This window comes from Adiantum capillus-veneris, chromosome 16, assembly GCF_014529385.1.
Source record: "Adiantum capillus-veneris isolate H3 chromosome 16, ASM1452938v2, whole genome shotgun sequence".
Classification (NCBI taxonomy): Eukaryota; Viridiplantae; Streptophyta; class Polypodiopsida; order Polypodiales; family Pteridaceae; genus Adiantum; species Adiantum capillus-veneris.
Window position 1 is genome coordinate 99,726,545 of NC_140946.1, and position 19,440 is coordinate 99,745,984.

The window sequence follows — 19,440 nt, forward strand, 5'->3', positions numbered from 1 at the left end:
TTTCACAATGGTCGTCACTTCATTGCAGCCGTTGGCGTGAAGCGCGTATATACGAGAGCATGTACATGTGTGCGAATAATGGTGGCCATAATTTTACTATTTTGAGCTTATGGACTGATTTGTGAGAGTGTTTGGTGGTCATTATGAGAGTGGAATGCGTGTTGATGAGTAGGTTGTGTGTATGTGTATGTGAGTGTGTATGTGTATATGTGTGTGTATGGTTGAAAAAACAACAATTTTCAACTATGGAGAGCTTGAGAAAGACATGAGAGTGAGAGAGAAGGGTGGGTGTGTGTGTGTGTGTGTGTGTGTGTGTGTGTGTGTGTGTGTGCGCATGTACTCTACGTGTGCTGAAAATTGGCTGTTTTCAGCTTTGTGTGTGTGTGTGTGGAGAGAGAGAGAGATAAAGTTTTTTTACTGGTCAAAGAGAGAGAGAGAGAGAGAGAGAGAGAGAGAGAGAGAGAGAGAGAGAGAGAGAGAGAGAGAGAGAGAAGGGACAAAAAAGTGAAAATTTCAGCCAAAAGAGAGAGTGAGAGGGAGAGAGAAGACAAGGAGAGGGAGGTCTCCATGGATGGAAGAGGAAACGGTAGAAAGAGGTGATAATGAGAAGGAGGCCCCCTTTATTTGCTTTTTTAAGAAAGTGGTGGCCATGGTTGTACAAACCATTGAGTGCCCTCTTATCTTACTAATATAGTTATCAATTATTTTGAAAGTGGATCCCTTTGAGGAGAAACTGAAGGAGGGAAAACAAATGATTACACAGTGGCTCCGTTGATACTTGGGGACAAAGCTCCTTACCATGTAAGATTTTTTGTTTTGGTGAAAGCTTTTACTGGAGATTTTGTTTATTTTGATCATAAAGTGGTAGTTCACATGCCTTGCACTTGAGAGTTTTGGAGAAGGAGGGGTTTTCCATAGAGAGAGATGGGTTGAGTTGAAAAGGTGACCCTCACCAACAACGATTATGAGTGGCCGTTCTAACATCTAGAAAGCCACGAGTCAAACATTTCAAACATACCTTGGGACTACAACCATGAAAGTACTCCCACTCCTTCTTAGTCGCCTATTCGCCACACTGTTGTGCACTTTTCAATTGATTTTGTGCAACAATCTTAATCTCATGAATGTTGCTAGGCTCTCAAGACCCACCCAATAATGCATCGGTGGTTGTCTTCCCCATCTCCACTTGATTCGTGCCCGTTGTCGCTCTTGCTTTGCATCCTCGTACTATGAAATCCATTTTTGCATCATTGGATTGTGAAGCATGCAAGTCCGATTGATCTTAGCCTCTAGATCTTTTGTCATTTTCTTTTCAACACCGAGATTGCACATGACAATCCCATGTATGCGCTCATCATCTACAGTGCACCAAAGCGTATCTCGGGCACGATCAACTCCAGAGATCCGCTCTCCAATTTAAACAAGGGACTCTAAAAACAGCCAAACCTCTGCCATGCTACCCTCTGGATGTGCCTTCTGACGCACATATCCCTTGAGCTTTTTCATGAAACGTTCTAGATCCAGTCAAAACCATGGTGCTTAATGGAGATTTATCAATCCATTGGGTACTGTATGCGGCCAAAATTGCTCCATATGATCCGCATTCCTAAGGTCAATTTTGGATCCCAAAGTATCTTTCTTGCCAATGAGATGATCCCACAACAGATTACCCACATTGTTGAATATGTGCATTGGATTGAGCAAGTGATTGATCACGAGTCTAAGCCAAGATGACAACTCATAACATAGAAAGAATCTCTCATCCTTGGGGGAAGATTGTCAGCACACATCTCCTTTTGCTCTAACCATGCTCAACCAGACATCTTTAGTGGTTCTCTTCCCAAAAAATCGTCGCGTAACTTGTGATTCTATGTAAGATGCACTCGATGACCTTCGTAGATTTGCTTCTTGAGTGAGGGCGCCCGATGTGCATTAAGTCTAGGGCCACATGTGACACATGATTTGTATCTGCTTGTCTGGAGCCTCGCATGTATACACATGACAATAATCCACATGAGAATGTATGAGTTTTTTAGAATTTTGTTAGTCCGGGATATTCATGCATGGTCCACATCAGAATGCCTCTGATCAAGGCATTGCGTCGACCTGTGTGTCGGCTCATATCCACCACTTCTATGACAATCCAAAATTGTTGGAGCTCTTCCAATAGTATAGCCAGATACACATCCATATTCTTCACTTTATACCGCCCCGAAACAATCAAGCTTAGAAATAGGTGTCCCTTCTTGGTCATCAACCATGGAGGAATGTTGTAGTTGTGACAATGACAACTGGCCATACACTGTAAGATGTTGACCTTTGACCAAATGGATTTACGCCATACATAGCCAAACCGAGGTGCAAATTTTGAGCTTCCCTGGAAAAATCTGGCCATGTATCGTCTATATGCTTCCATGCCGTGCAATTTGTAAGGATCCGTAGGATCTATTCAATATCTTTCAGAATCACATTTCAGACACTTCTCCATGTCCATGTATTCCCCTCTGAAAATTTAATCTTCTCTTACTCTCCTCTGTCTCTTATCTCTCTTTCTCTCTCTCTCTCTCTCTCTCTCTCTCTCTCTCTCTCTCTCTCTCTCTCTCTCTCTCTCTCTCTCTCAATCTCCCTCACAATCAAGAAACCATAGATCACATTGTAAACTACCTTAAATTCTCTAGCCATTTTCGATCCTGGCTCGCCTTGGTCTAGAGGTTCAGGGAGATCAGAACCACCGGGTTATAATCTCGTCTTTATTGGTCAATGCTTATATTTGTGGATACGAGAAATCTACACACCCATGTCTACATGAAAATACATGTAGTGGACAAAACCCCTTTGCCTTTTGTTCAGCTTTAGCCATGCCCTACTGTAAACTACCTGAAGAGCTATGGTTATATGTGAAGCCACCGTTTTGTGGTGTGTGCAGTGCGTGAGTGCTCTCGCTTCTTTAGAGTTCTTTACAGAAGAGCTTCTTTACTATGCTTCTTGCTCAACATGTCTTCACAGCAGGTCCTTGTTTGAGGAATTATTGTGCACGTTACATGCTTGCCTCCATTCTGAGAGGTACTTTGTTGTCGAAAGCTTTCCAACCTACTGTGCTTTCGAAGGATTTCCAACCTAATGCGGCATCCATGGAGAGAAAGAGAGAGATAGCCAAAAAGAGTGCGAGAAAGATAGAGAAGGTAGAGAGAAGAGAGTAGAAGTTCATTTTTGAACTCCATGTTGGGGACGAAAAAAAATTGTTTTTCAAAGCACTCTACAGAAGCCTCTGCACTCTCGCATTGCACACCTTACCAAAAAGTGGCCCTTTCTCTTTACTTACTTGCAAGTTCACATGCGCAAATGGCTTGGCCGTGAGCTGTTTGCATGTGTGAGCTACATGCAAAATACTGTGAACATAACCTAACTCTAAATATAAACCATAATCCTGAAGCTAAACTTAAATATAAAGACTAAATCCAAAATATAATCTTATATCTAAACCTAAAATCTAATCATTAACTATCTTTAAATATCCCTAACTATGCTTTAATGCTTAGATATAGAGTTAGATCCTAAACCTAAACCCAAAGCTCTAGCATTAAATCTAAACCTAAGCTCTAACTTAGATATAAAACTAAATCCTAAACCTATGACTCTCTATCTCTTTTTGTCTCTCTTTATTTATATATGTTTCTCTATCTCTCATTCTCTCTCTTTCTTTCTCCGTCTCTCTCTCAATGTATGTGTGTTTTTGTCTACATGTGTGTATCTCTCTCTCTCTCTCTCTCTCTCTCTCTCTCTCTCTCTCTCTCTCTCTCTTATACTAAAGATATATTAGTTGATAGATCGATTGAGCTTGAGAGATCTAGACATCCATTAGAGGACCAGGACTACTCTAGCACGATGTGGGAGAAGCCCACTACTTCTATTTACAAAGGCGGACATTGATGAATCTCTTCACCGATCGATGCACTACTTTCTCGAACAACACAGACTTTAGATTAGATCCACAAGGAGTTTATTGGATTGATCTCATAAATCATTTTGGCATTTTGAGGACGTTTAATATAACATTTCATTTCATTTCTCTCTCTCTCTCTCTCTATCTCCCTCTCTCCCCCTTTCTCTCTCTCTCTCTCTCTCTCTCTCTCTCTCTCTCTCTCTCTCTCTCTCTCTCTCTCTTTCTCTTGCTTTCTCCATGTCTCTCTTTCTTTCTCTCTCTCTCTCTCTCTCTTTAACTTATTTATCTCTCTCTTTACTTTCTTTATCTCTCTCTCTCTTAGTGTGTCTGTGTTCTTTGTTTATGCATGTGTGTGTACATTATCTTTCTCTCTCCCTCTCTCTCTCTCTGACACACACACACACACACATACACACAACGTGTGTGTGTGTGGGAGAGAGAAATAAAGAGTTAAATGAAACATGAGAGAGAGGAGAGGGAGGGAGCATACTTGGCTCTCTCTCCTCTCCTTGTGTGTGTGTGTGTGTGTGTGTGTGTGTGTGTGTGTGTGTGTGTGTGTGAGAGAGAGAGAGAGAGAGAGAGAGAGAGAGAGAGAGGCAGGTATACCTATTTTGCAGATAGCACCGAAAGTCAAATCTACATATCTAAGTTTTTGGTGCTCCCAAATTAATTTTATTGAGTCGACGTCGCTATGTGTGTGTGTGTTCTTTGTTTATGCATGTGTGTGTACATTCTCTTTCTCTCTCCCTCTCTCTCTCTCTCTCTGACACACACACACACATACATACACACAATGTGTGTGTGTGTGGGAGAGAGAAATAAAGAGTGAAATGAAACATGAGAGAGAGGAGAAGGAGGGAGCATACTTGGCTCTCTCTCCTCTCCTTGTGTGTGTGTGTGTGTGTGTGTGTGTGTGTGTGAGAGAGAGAGAGAGAGAGAGAGAGAGAGAGAGAGAGAGAGAGAGAGAGAGAGAGAGAGAGAGAGAGAGAGAGACAGAGAGAGAGAGGGGTAGGTATACCTATTTTGCAGACAACACCAAAACTCAAATCTACATATCTAAGTTTTTGGTGCTCCCAAATTATTTTTACAGAGTTGACGTCGCTATAGGTGTCGCTATGAGTGTTGCTATAGAACAAAGACTATAGTGATGCCTATAGCGGCGCCGAGACTTTTCCACATTTGAGCGTCTCACTATGAGCATTGCTACACTGAGAACCTCTTGTAGTGATTTCCTTTTTACCTAAAGCGCAATTCAAACAAGTTCCTCAAATATGCACATCTTCCTTCCAAATCCACATCCCTTCGATCACCCATTCATAATCTTTCCCATTGACATATGGCCTACCCGAACTTGGTCATTTTCCAATGACTCCGTGAGTACACTAGCCGGCCAGGCGGCACATCACAACCATTCATTCCGATCTAGGATATGAATGAACATTGATCTCGACAATCTAACACATAAGCTCAACAGTTACCAATTCTAGCAAAAAAGAATCATTCTTCCTGTTGAAGTCCCCCAATTATTCTTGGTCTAACCTTATTTCAACCAATCAATCAAAGGCAATATAACAATACTAATTGTCCCTATGTATTGCATGGGCTATTCTCCAACTTCTCAGGTTCTTTTTAACCCTAGTATAAGACTTTGGTAACCTTCCTTGAATTAGCAATTTACTTGTTCCTAATTTCTTCAATCTTTACAAACAGTGTCCCTTAACAAAACAACGTATGTCAAGAAGTGTTTATGGTTTTGTTTCATCTTTGTCATATAGTTTAACCCTGTGTTGCCTATTTTACCTCGTCATCCCTTTTCACATTCAATGAAATCCATGGGCCATCTCCATGGAGGCGGTGGAGTTCGGTTCCAGTCGCCTATGGGACATCTCTATAGTAGCCATTCCCTGCTCCTCATAGAAACCCCATGAATAAAAGATAAGAAAATTGAGAATCAAATATGAATTAACTAATGGTGCATGGTTATGTAGTAACATGATATTTTAAGAAATATTGCAATTGTTAAGCATGGATTAAGTGCAATCTCATCTTAGTTTTTCAAAGATAGAGGGCATAAATGGTGGCTGAATGTGTAAGATGCCTTTGGGTTAATTTATGCTTTGCTTGTAATTTAATGTGTGTGAGTATAATATTTTCCCAACTTCTTGTGTGAGTGAAACTCTTCCTAATGAATGTGTGTGAGTGTGCTTGCATGCAATGCTTCATGTGTGAGTGTAACTTATTCTAATATATGAAGATGGAGATTAAACTTACCTCATTAAAGGAACTTGGAAAAGAGACAAGAAGATTAGCGTCTTAATTCTCCTTACTTTCTTGGTCAAATTGATGGTGGGCGCTTGAAAGAGACTGAACTTCTCCTTCTCTTCACTTCCTTCGTCGGATTGATGGTGGTTGCTTGGGAGAGATTGATCTTCTCCTTGACATCAATTGAAGATTTGAATGGCCAAAAGTTAGCAAGACAAAGGTTTGGGGAAAGGGAGGTTAGAAGGATGGAAATGGATTAGAGAAAATTTCCAACATCAGGTGACTATGGAACTTCATGAGTTCGCATAAGGCTAAGTGGAGAGTGAGGATAAAATGAGAAATTTGTCTAAGCGTATCTAAGCAAGTAACACATAAAGGAACTCTCTATATAGGATAGACATCCAAGGAATTATTCCTCCTCTACCTACCCATTCTCCGTTCTCATCCTTGCATTTTAACTTCCTCTAGCTACCCATTCTCCTTTCTCACCCTTGCATTTCAACTTCCTCTTAATTTTCAAATCTTTACCTTGCATTTCAAAGCGCCCACTTTTCAAACCTTTTCCTCATTCTTCTATGACCAATTCTTTCTTTTTATTTTCCTTGTATCATCTCGAATGCTTAAAAAGAAAAAATCTTTTTTCTTTTCTTAGAAATATTTAAAATATCATTTTATTGATTTGTCTAATATAAGATGCTTTTCCCATGCAAGGAAATGAGATTCTTGCTTTGAAAGTCCAAGAGGGACCTTACACACACACACTCTCTCTCTCTCTCTCTCTCTCTCTCTCTCTCTCTCTCTCTCTCTCCCCCCCCCCCCCAACCCTCATGCATGTGTGATATGTTAGACCAAATCACAAAAAGTAAGTGGTGTCGTAGAATGCAATAAATGACCATATGATATGATTAGCATGTTGACCACGTGTGATATGAGGGCCGACGTTTCAAATCAACCCACCTCTCTCTATGGACACCCCCCCCCTCCCACCCCCCCCCCCCCCCCCCCCTTCTAAAAAAATTTCAAGCACAGGGCATTCACAACTCTCACTATCTTTCTGCACTTCTTTCTCTACCGTCTCCTACCAAAATTCATAACATGTTCAGTTGTGTGACATGGTCTATGGTGTGCTGTATAGTATTTTCATTGCACCCTAGCCGCATTTCAAGCTAAGTGGTGCCCCTATTTTTTGCCTTTCATGGTGAGGCCGTCATGCGTTAGCCCTTGTGTTGAGGCCACCGGTTCTATCTTGCAAATCCACCTCTCATTTGGTGCCCCCGCTAAGGAGGGCTCTTGAAACCTTCAGTTTACAATCCTGAGATGTTTTCTTCTCTTCATGGATGAGTGGCTTCTTGAATTCTCCAACTGGACCACCGAAGAGGAGGAGCTTAAAGAAAGCTTGACGCAAGTCATCAAGACACTCTTGCCAGGGTGTTGTATTGTTAGCATAGAAGAGGTGGTAAGACCCTCTTTCCCTACTCAAACTATTTACATTTCTCATGATCCCCACAAGCATAAAATCAAGGCACAAGTCGCATCATGCTCACACTGTTGCCAAAAACCACACCTCCGACATGAGTGCAGCCCAAAGTGAAGGAAAGCCATCATTTTCTTCCTCTACATCCGCATGGGCGTTCTTACTTTAGTAGGCTTTCAAGTAGCACCAGGATTCTCTACACCTACACCCCCATCTTTGCAACCTATTCCACCTATGCCCACAACAACGCTTCGCAACTTGAGGAAGTTAGTGCGAACGCGTGGTCCCTCCCTATCCCTTGCACCAAAAGATTCAAGGGTATCCCAACGTCGACAATCACCGCGTCTTCAAAACAAAAGGGTAAATCTTCTAAAGTCTTTTTATACCTCACTCTCATCTCATGAGCCAAGAACTAGAGACAACATCATGGATTCTACATCATCTACCATGTGAAGTGGCGGAGCTTGTCATCGACACGGGGTTTGCTTGGTAGAAAGACAAGACCCTCCACCTTCAAGGAGTGTTGATTGTGGATCAACGCTATGATGACGACTTTACAGCTTGCTATGTATCAATCCAGCTTGGATTAATAGAAGTGGTAAGACTCACAACCTACCTCATCACACCTGTGTATGCACTGGATGGCACTCTATCTTGCAGGAAAGTGAAGTTGCTCAAAGAGAGAGAGTTCAAGTTTTTTCAAGAGATTGCTAGAGGGACAGTCCTAGAGCTAGAAGACAAAGACAACCTTGTCCTATGGTACTACAAATTCAACCTCAACTACCAAGAGCTCTACACTCCGACTATAACCTTCCACCACAAAGGAGGGAGCCTTTCGCAGTATCATGTGATGGATCCAACACATCAATCTTTTGCAAGGGACCAGACTTATGTAGCACAACGAATTCAATCAATCAAAGTAATCTTGGACCGCAAGATGTTTTATCAGCAGCTCATTACAACCATGTTTGGTAGAGAACGACTGCAAGAGATAAACACCTCTTCTCTACCTTTTATTCTCCCTATGATTAACCATGAAGTATCTTTGATGTAGCTATTTTCATCCTTGTATAATATGTTTGCCATCTACCAAGCACCCATGTATTGAATCTTTATGAAAAAATAAAAAAATAGTCAAGTTAATTATCTCACAATGGCAAGTGTAGCATTACCAATCTTTACTGGTAAGGTGGATGAGCAGACTTTCTAGACAACTTGGAAATAGCATGTGTCATCTCTAGGAGAGATGATGATGCTTCGCGCTTGCGCATCTTGCCACTTCTAATGAAGGTGGAGGAAAGGTCATGGTACAATGCCTTGGAACAAGCAACCAAGGAACGGTGGGACTTATTAAGAGCAACCTTTGTCAAGCGTTTTGGAGAGGGCACAACATTGTTGACTGAGTTGAAGCAAGGTAGCATGCTAGAGTACGCATCATACGAGTCAAAGTTTGTAGATCTATGGGGGTGATGGGTTGCATTGCTAAGAGAGGATGAGTGGGCACCTGATTTCCTAAAGAAGGATCGATTTGTGGCTGGGTTATGGCTAACTCTTAAAGAGAAGGTGAAGGAAAGGTTTCCTGCTATGTATGAGCAAGTAGTTGAACTGGCCTGCCTTAAAGACGAGAAGTTGCGCCTACAAGCCAGGAATGCCGATGAAGAGGAAGCCATTAGGACCCGACCATCTCTAGCACCACCTACAAGAGCCACCCAGAGGATTCAACCACAAGAACCAATAGAGGATCAACAAGACCTGCTCAACCGAATCACCAGCCAGCTTGAGAATCTCTCAGTCCATTTGGTGCAACAAGGGCATGCACACATTTGCCACCAAGTTCAAGGGAGAGGACAATGATGACAGAACCAAGAATACCACTGCTACAATTGTGGAGAAGATGGCCATGGTATGTATTACTGCCCACTCCCAAGGAGACAAAATTTTAATAGAGGAGCAAGGCAAAACCAAGTTTCGCCACCAAGAGCAAGACCACCACCATCCAGAGCACCACAACAAGCACCACCAGTGCAAATTCTACAACCACCGGTCCAACCACACCCTCCACCACAACAATCTCTCATTCCACCCTTACCTCCACAACCAACCAACAACTAGGCAGTGAGTGTTATCATCCTTGAAGGTAAAAGAAAGGAGAAAGTGAAGGAGGATATCAAGGGAGTGGCAAAAGGTAAGACCAAGGTTAAAGGAGTAGATGCCATGGGGATAAAGCGTGCTAGGCATGGTGAATCTTCCCAAAAGGAATAAAAGATGAGATCCAAGGGGAATCTAGCAAAAAGCCGTCCAAGTCATGATGTAAAATTGACATTGTAGATTTCTCTTTGGGTGAATGTTCTAAACCGTATGATTTGGCTCAAGATGTCTCTATGGAGGGTCCAAAGATCACTTGGCCTCAACTAGTTCACCTTGCACCTAGGGTGAGGAAGGAATCTAGATGACATACTACCAATAATGGATGCTCACATCAAAGGGAAACACATCTCCAATATCTACATCGATGGTGGTGCACAAATATGCATCATGAGTGAAAAAATGATGCACCGTTTAGGCTTAGAAGTGAGTAGGCCAGCACCATGCCAAGCCAAAATGGCAAATAATGTAAAAGCTCAATGTGTTGGCATTGTGAATGCAGTTAGGGTAAAAGCGTTCAACACCGAGGTGGATGTGGACATCTTTGTCATGCCACATAAAGGGAAGGGCTATCCTATCATTCTAGGGAGGCCTTGGCTTCTAGCTATGAAAGCTAAACAAGACTGAGACACTAGCATAATCCAAATGAAGGATGCAAAAGGGAAGAGGATACTTTACGACATGAAGATAGGTCATCAATGCGACATGGATCTAGAAACCTCCGAGGATGAGTTTTCTAGTGACTCTTCAACCACTTTAGACGAGGAGTCAACAATGACCGAAGAAAGCGACAGTAGCATTGAGGTGATGGGGATCATTCTTAGGGACCCTAAGAAGATGGAGCAACTCGATGCATCATCATCAAACCAAGGGGAGCCACCAGATATACAACCTCTAGTAGAAGCAAGTAAGCTACATCGAATGCTCTCTAGTGAGTTGTGTGGGAAGGAGCGTGAAGATTATGTTTTGATACTAAGTAATTTTACCACCTTGTTCATTAATGAATATGATAAAACCACTGGAATCACAGTAGTTCAGCATCAAATCAAGCTCAAGGAGGGAAGTAAACCTATAGTGCAGAAGCTCACACGGCTAGGAGCAATTCAACAAGAGGCCTTGCTCAAGGAGGTGAGAAAATTGTTAGAAGCAGGTTTCATCTATCGTGTTGAAGACTCAGAATGGGTTTCTCCAGTGGTAGTCACACCAAAGAAGAATGGTAAGTGGAGGGTTTGTGTTGATTACAAGCTCGTTAATGCAGGCACAAAGAGGGACCATTTTCCTCTCCTTTTTCAAGATGAAATTCTCAATGAAGTAGCAGGACATGAGCGCTACACGGTATGTGATGGCTACTCATGATACTTCCAAATTAGCATCGCTGAAGAAGATCAAAAGAAGACAACTTTCATCACACCGTGGGGGTGTTTTTCTTACAGAGTTATGCCTTTTGGTCTCACCAATGCTCCAGCCACGTTTCAGCGCTATGTGACATTTGTTTTTCAGCCATTCTTTGGAAAATCAATCCTTGTTTTTATTGATGACTTTTGTATCTATAGCTTCTGCTCTCTTCTTTTAGAGAAAGTTTATGAAGGTCTAGCTAGGTTGCAAGATTTGGGTGGCAAACTCAATGTGGAGAAATGCCACATTGGTGAAAGAAAGGTTACTCCTCTTGGCCATGTGATCTCTGCTAAGGGCATTGAAGCTGACCCAAGCAAGGTTCAAGCCTTAGTGGCTTTGACCTCTCCCACCACAACAAAGCAGTTGGTCTCTTTTCTTCAAAAGGTGAGGTATTTGAGTAGGTTCATTCACCTACTCTCTCAAGTGGTTCTCCCTTTACAACAAGTTACCCGTCAAGAGATATTCACTTGGAGTAAAGAAAATGAACAACGGCTCAATGAGGTAAAACAAATTCTAGCCTCACTTCCCACCATCGCACCTCCAAAGTGGGACGAGCCATTTTATGTTAATCCTAGTGTGGGCAATGACACACTTGGGGCGGTATTGATGCAAAAGGATCTTCAAACTTCTTTCATGCATCCTATCTACTTCTCTAGTTGCATGATGACTCCATCACAAAAGGGGTACATGGCAGTGGAGCACATGGTGCTTGCATTAATGTTTGCTACCACCAAGTTTCGCTCTTATTTGTTGTCTAGACCATTCATAATCTTAACAATGGAATAAGTATTTCCTTATGTGATGCAGCACATGGATGTTTCTTCTAGGATTTCCAAATGTCTCACAAGGCTGCAAGAGTTTGACTACACAATGCAAGTGGAGAACTCCACAAGGGCCAGTCTAGGAGGTATTCTCACTCATCGCCACTATGAGAAGAAGCTAAAGATAAAGCCAAATGATGAAGAGACTACACCTGTGTTGGAGGTCCCAAAGGTAGAGGGGGCTCACTCTCTTTACTTTGATGGAGCCTACAAGAGGACAGTGGACAAAGCTGAGCTGGCATTGTCATCTTCAATGAGCAAGGGGATAAGGTTTCTCCATTGGGAATCTCTTGGATTCTCACTCTAACAATGAGGCAGAATATGCAGCCTTAACTCTTGGGTTAGAGTGGTGTGTGACACAAGGTATTCAACGATTAAAAGTTTTTGGTGATGCCATGCTTTTAATAAAACAAATACAAGGAACTTGGGCTTGTAAAAATAATAGATTGCTAGGTCAATTGCGCAAGGTTACGGAACTTTTGGGAAAGTTTCAAATTGTACAATTACATCATGTCCCTCGAGGAGAAAATCAAGAAGCAGATGCTCTAGCTGGAGAGAAGCTACAAGATGTTCCAATGGTGGGTGCTATCAAGTTGAAGCTGCCTCTCTTCCAAGGTAGCGATGCTATGCCTGACGTCATGAGTTTCTTGGACACTGGAGAGTGTCCTAGAGATCTTACCAAGGGCCAAAAGAAGTGGCTTGTGCGCAAGGCAACAAAATACCATCTTATCAATGATGACCTCTACTGCAAGGGTAAGGATCAAATTCTTAGGTGCGTATCTCTCCCTAGAGAGATCACTGAAATTATTTCAAGTTGCCATGATGGTGTTTAGGGAGGACACTTGCACTTGACATCACTAGTAGAAAGATTCTATAAGCCGGGTTTGTATGGCCTAGTCTACAAAGGGATGTGCACCATTGGTGTAAAACATGCAAGGAATGTCAAAAAGTAGGGGATAGGAGGCTCACCTATGAGCCACAGACTCCTATAATCTCTTATGGACCATTCGAGAAATGGGGAATTGATGCTATTGGGCATTTGCCAAGGTCCCAATCCGGTAAATTGTATATCATCATGGGTGTAGATTACATGACCAGGTGGGCTAAAGTAGTAGCTACCACTCGGATTATAGCTAAGGAAGTAGCAAAGTTTGTATTCAAAAATATTTGCTGCCGTTTTGGAACTCCACTTGAGATAATTTCCCATAGAGGACCAGGTTTTAGAGGAGACTTAGTAGGAGAGTTGATGGAAAAGCTAGGCATTTCACGATGCCTCTCAACTCTCTACTACACACAATGCAACGGTTTGGTAGAAAAGATAAATGGTATGATCTGCAAGATCATCACTAAACATGTAAACAATCACAAAAGTGATTGGGATAAGCACCTTATGGTTGCACTTTGGGCTTATCGCACTTCTTTTCCCACATCCCTTGGATTCACACCATATCACTTGGTGTATGGTAAGGAGGCCATTTTACCCATTGAAGTTCAATTAGCTAGTCTCAGAGTGCTAGCTAGGCACATGGAACGCCCTAATGCTCATCTCCACAACCACATTATGGATCTAAAGAGGCTCCAACTAGACAGAGAAGAGGCTATCAATTGCTACGCAACTCAAGGAGAGCAACGATGCCTCACCTTCAACAAAGGGCTCAAGGAGAATGGCCTCAAGAAAGGCATGTTGGTCCTAAGGTATGATAACAAGTTTGACACTAGGAGGGATAAGAAGTTTTTACCCAGATGGTAGGGGCCATTCGTCATTAGGAACCGCTACAGTTATTGACTCATGGATGCAGATGGTAGGCTCCACAAAACAAGTGTCAATGGATGGAGGCTAAAGAAGTACTTTTTAAGGTTTGATCAAGCACCTATGATGGATATTCCTGAGGAGGGAGACTCCTCCACTTCAAATGAAGAGGGATCAAGCACGGAGCTAGAGGCATAAATGTATCTAGCTTAAAGGGGAGGGCTAATGAGGGCCGACGTTTGAAATCAACCCACCTCTCTCTATGGAACCCCCCCCCCCCCTTCTAAAAAAATTTAAAAAAATTCTCAAGCACAGGGCACGTGAACGACCACTTGAGAATCAAGATAAAAAAATCTCCAGTAAAAGCTTTCACCAAAGTAGAAAATCTTGTATGGTAAGGAGCCTTATCCTCAAGTACAGGCGGATCCACTGGTAATCATTTTTCTCCCTCTTTTATTTTCTCCTCAGAGGGCTCCACTTTCAGAATAATTGATAACTATATTAGTAAATAAGAGGGCACTCAATGGTTTGTACAACCATGGCCACCACCTTCTTACAAAAGCAAATAAAGGAGACCTCCTTCTCATTATCACCTCTTTCCACCTTGGCCTCTTCCATCCATGGAGCCCTCCCTCTCCTTGTCTTCTCTCTCCTTCTCACTCTCTCTCTTGGCTGAAATATTCACTTTTTTGTCCCCTTTCTCTCCCCCTCTCTTTCTCTCTCTCTTTCACCAACAAAAAAACTTTATCTCCCTCCACACACACACACACACACACACACAAAGCTGAAAACAACGAATTTTCAGCACACATAGAGTACATGCACACACACACACACACACACTCTTCTCTCTCACTCTCATGTCTTTCCCAAGCTCTCCATAGCTGAAATTTTTTGTTTTTCAGCCATACACACACACACACACACACACACACACACATACACAACTTATCATCAACACACACCCCACTCTCATAATCACCACCAAACATGCTTACAAATCGGCCCATAAGCCCAAAATAGTCGAGTTACATCCACCATCAATTTGCACACATGCACATGCTCTCGTATATACGCGCTTTGCGCCAACAGCTTCAATGAAGTGACGACCATTGTGACAACCGCAAAGGCATTCGACTACGACCACTACAAACGACACGACGTAAGGGAGGCTTGTCCGAGCGAAGCATCAAGTTACGGAAGCACCAATTAGGTGGGCCATGCCTACGTTCATCAATTATAAAAGAAAACATCAACCTTGTCATCATCTTTTACTCCACCTACGCACTCATAATCACTCTTTTGTATGTTAACACAAAATCATTGTATATTTTTACTCTAGATTTGAAATCTAGGGCATGAGTGAGAGAAGCAAAGCCACAATAAATGAAGTCTTGGCCAAAGATAGAGCCACTACCACTATAAGTGGCGGATTTATCTTCTCCAACGACAAACCACATTCGGAAACCTCTTGTAAAAAACCCTTTCTCCTCTCTCAAATAAACTAGCTACGACTAGCATACCTTGTAAAAACCCCATTCCTCTACTCTCCTTTCCCCTCCATCTCTCTCTTCCCCTACTATTTTCTCTCTGTGGACCTCTATCACAAGCATCATTACATCACACATGGCCGACCCACGGTCACATGGTGTGGGTCACGTACCAATAAAATATAGAAAATTCCACCCTCTTTTCCTATATAAGGAGGGGTCTCTATCACCAAAAGAACAACGCTCTCACCACAACACAAGCTTTACGTTATTAGAAGTTATGAGCAATTTGAGACGTAAGCACCATGCCTCCACACTTCTAATATAGCTAGAAGTGTTAGTCCATGCAAAAGATCATTGGGAGATACCATCACACCATAATGGTAAGGAGGTTATGCACACACAAGCTACTCATCAACACATATTCCACCTCCATCATCATCAACCGCTACGCCGTGGTGCAATTTGAAGTGGAGGATTTGGCATTCAACAAGAGTGAAGGTTACCCTCACACCACTCCTTGACATCATCTCCACCATCGACGAGGCACCCATGGTCTCCCCCTTCCTCTCTTGTCCCTCTCTATCCATTATCTCTCCACACAAATACTCTACTCTTTTTGTTATGTCATTCTTTCTATTGTGCTGGATTTGTGAGTATGTCACATAATTGTTTATTTCTTTTGTGTTGTATGTAAAGGTTTGCGGGTTCACCACCTTAGGGTTGTTTTTTTCTTGATTTTCATGTATTGTGTGCGGGTTTGCCATCTTCTGTGTGAATAGTAGTCTCACAAATCTCACTATCTATCTCCACTTCTTTCTCTACAACCTCAAACCATAATTCATAACATGTTTAGTTGCATGACATGGTGTAGGGTGTGCTATATAGTATTGTCATTGCACCCTAGCCGCATTTCAAGCTAGTTGGTGCCCCTATTGTTTGCCTTTCATGGTGAGGCCGTAATGCACTGGCCCTTGTGTTGAGGCCACCAGGTCTATCTTGCAAATCCGCCTCTCAACCACGTGTGAAACTTTAATTTGCTATAATAGCGTGCATGGCACCAATGATTTGATCATTTATTGTGTTGAGAGAGAGAGAGAGAGAGAGAGAGAGAGAGAGAGAGAGAGAGAGAGAGAGAGAGATAAGCGCGCACACACACACACACATGTAGAGAGAGAAAAACACACATGCAAGCACGCGCACACACACACACACGTAGAGAGAGAGAGAGAGAGAGAAAACACTTGTTTGAGGTTAGAAAAATCTTGTTCCTCTATTTGTCTGAGAAGTCAACAAGAGATACAGTCAAACTGTCATAATAATCAATATCTAATTCTCCTAAATGATTTTCTCATATTAAACTGATCATTTAATGTGGGGAAGTGCCAAGGGAGAAAAAGCTAGAATATTGGTTAAGTTAGCAGACCGGCCACAGTAGGGATCCAAAGGAGGGAAAATAGGGATCCAAAGGGGGGGCCATCTGCAAAAGAGCCATGTGAAACAACGGGCTAAAAAGACCCTAAGGTTCAGCCCATTAAGACTTCCAAAATGCTAAGGTTCCAAAATTCAAAGGTTGTGTCCAAAGGTCAACCTTAGGGAAAATTGGATGCTTAGTGTGTGTGCCCAAAAAGTCTTTCTGCATCCCTACATGGGAGGGGGCGAGCCCCAAAGCTAGGGGATGAGAGAGAAAACCACACACACACACACAGGCTCCCTTTACACAAAGGGAATGAGGGACACATGTCAGCTCCCTAGGCCAGATGCCCACAAGGTATGCCCAATTCCTATTGGAAGACCCTTGAAGTGGACCAATGAGAATTAGGCTAGAGTAAATCTAGTTTAATTAATTTAAAAACATTTAATAAAAGAAACCAATAAGAATTAAGTGTCCTAGAAGACTATTGGGCAGTCTCCCAAGGGGTCCAATGAGCATTCAGGAGCCCCATGGCTTGCCTGATTCCTATTGGCCAGGAGGCAAAGGGGTCCAATGAGAGTTTAGTTTAATTATTTAATTATCTAAAGCTCTCACAAAAGGGTAAAGGGGGACACATGTCAGAAGGCTATCACTTATGCTGCTTAATTCCTATTGGCTTGACCTGGGGAGGTCCAATGAGGAAAAAGCCAGCCTAACTTAGCAGCTAGGGCTCGCCCAAGAGAGAGAGGGGGCTGATATTTGCTTGGCATTCACTCACACACTCACACACTTGACCATGTGTGAAGGGAAAACACTCTATCTCCTCCCAAGCTTTAATGGAGAGCTCATCACCTACTCCAAGCTTGTGAGATAGAAGCCTACATCAACACCCTCTTGGCATGTGGATGCAAATCCAACCAAGAGCCAAGCTTCAATGCATGCTCATCTTCTCTACCAAGCTAATTACTAAGCTAAGCTATGCTAATATGAGTGATTATGTGAGGAGATGTACTTCTTTCTCGTAAGATACTTCTTTTTCCTCTCAATCTACTCTCATACCCTGCTAGCTCTCACCATCTTCGAAGGTGTGTGAGGTCTTGGGTCTGAGAACGGGGATAATTCAAGTTGTGTTTGATTAAGTGTTTTTGCTGGTGTATGAAGCTTCCATCTTCATTGCACTAGCTAGTCTTGAAGGAACACAAAGAATTGTATTGTACAATGTCTCTCTTGATGGGAGAAACCATAATACAAAGCCTTTTGGAGGGGGGACCGGCTCCATGCAAATCCGGTCCTCAAATGTTGTCAATAGCTTAATTGCTCTCTCTTTTGAAAGTATTGTCGATGCTATCTAACTAGGTGTTATGCTTTTTGTTGCTCTCTCCACCCAAGCACTCTTGTAATTCTCATTAGGAATCAACTCTAATGAAATGCTCACTATGTTCATGCTAATTTCCGTTACACATAAGATTTTAGGCCTTTAAATGTTACATTGGTATCAGAGCTCAAGGTTTCTCTTTTCTTGCTCAAGAAGGGAGGTCCTCAAGCTAGCTACAAATGGTTGGTATTATTAATTGCCCGTGAGTAAGTAGAATAGGGATTTTTCAGCCTTGCAGTGCGCCTGCCTTTGTGCAGTTAACGGGGCATCACCGTCGAGAGCTATGGTCTTACTAGTGGAGTCCTACGGGGCTTGCCTACGGCTTAACCACTATTGAGCTATTAGAAGCTTGACAGGAGCCGGTGCTGTTTTGGTGTCGAAAGACCCTCTCTTCTATTCCTTGCAATTAATGGTATTCGAGCCGCGGGTACAGTAGCTTGAGTGCTTTTTCTAAAGGGGTAAAGAGGAGTAGCAACTAGGGCTTGAAGTGCCAAAGTACACCTAAAAGTTGTTAGAATGGCTGACAATAGTAAAGAGAGTGAAATTAATGTTGATAATTTTGATTTTGCTCATGAGCAAGCTACTAATGATGCTTCAATGCTTGTTAACTATCTTGTTTCTAGGCTTCAACAAGCCATGGGCAATCCATCTCTCCAAAGTGAAGTGCAACGGCAGCTCCGTGCTCACGGGATTCTCCAAGCTCATCACCATGACGAGAGAACACCTAGGAAGCCTCCTTGTGAGACTACCAAAAGAGGTCTCTCTCCGATTCGGGAAGAAGAAGAGAATCCATATGAAGGGCTCAAGAACTTACTTCTTGATGATGCATCTCCTTCCCAAAGGAGAACTCAAGAGCCTCCACCTAAGGAACGAGAAAGAAGCGAGTCTCCCGCCACCTCGGCGGAGATGGCTCCATGAAGACGGCGGGCTAAACGCTCTCCATCACCACCAAAGCGGAGAAGACCATTACACTCTTCTCCACGCCATAATTCAAAGAGGGATGATAAAAAGCAAGAGAAGAAAAAGGCGAGAAAGAGGACACCCTCTTCTCCATCTTCTTCATCCTCTTCCTCTTATGAAAGCTATGGTGAAGATGACAAAGATCAAGACAAGAAAAAGGCGAGAAAGAGGTCACCCTCTTCTCCATCTTCTTCAAATTCTTCATCTTCTGAAGAAAGTGATGGTGCAACTTTTGAACCATCAAAAAGAAGAGGCCATAGGAAATCCTATGCCGCATGGAAGAGGTCGTCCAAGCTGAAGAAATTCAAAGAGGGAGGGAAGAGCATCTCTTTCCTTACCTATGATGGCACCTTCGGTGCTACAGACAAAGTTTTGGCCTTTATCCAGCAATTCGATGCGGCGTTTGGAGAT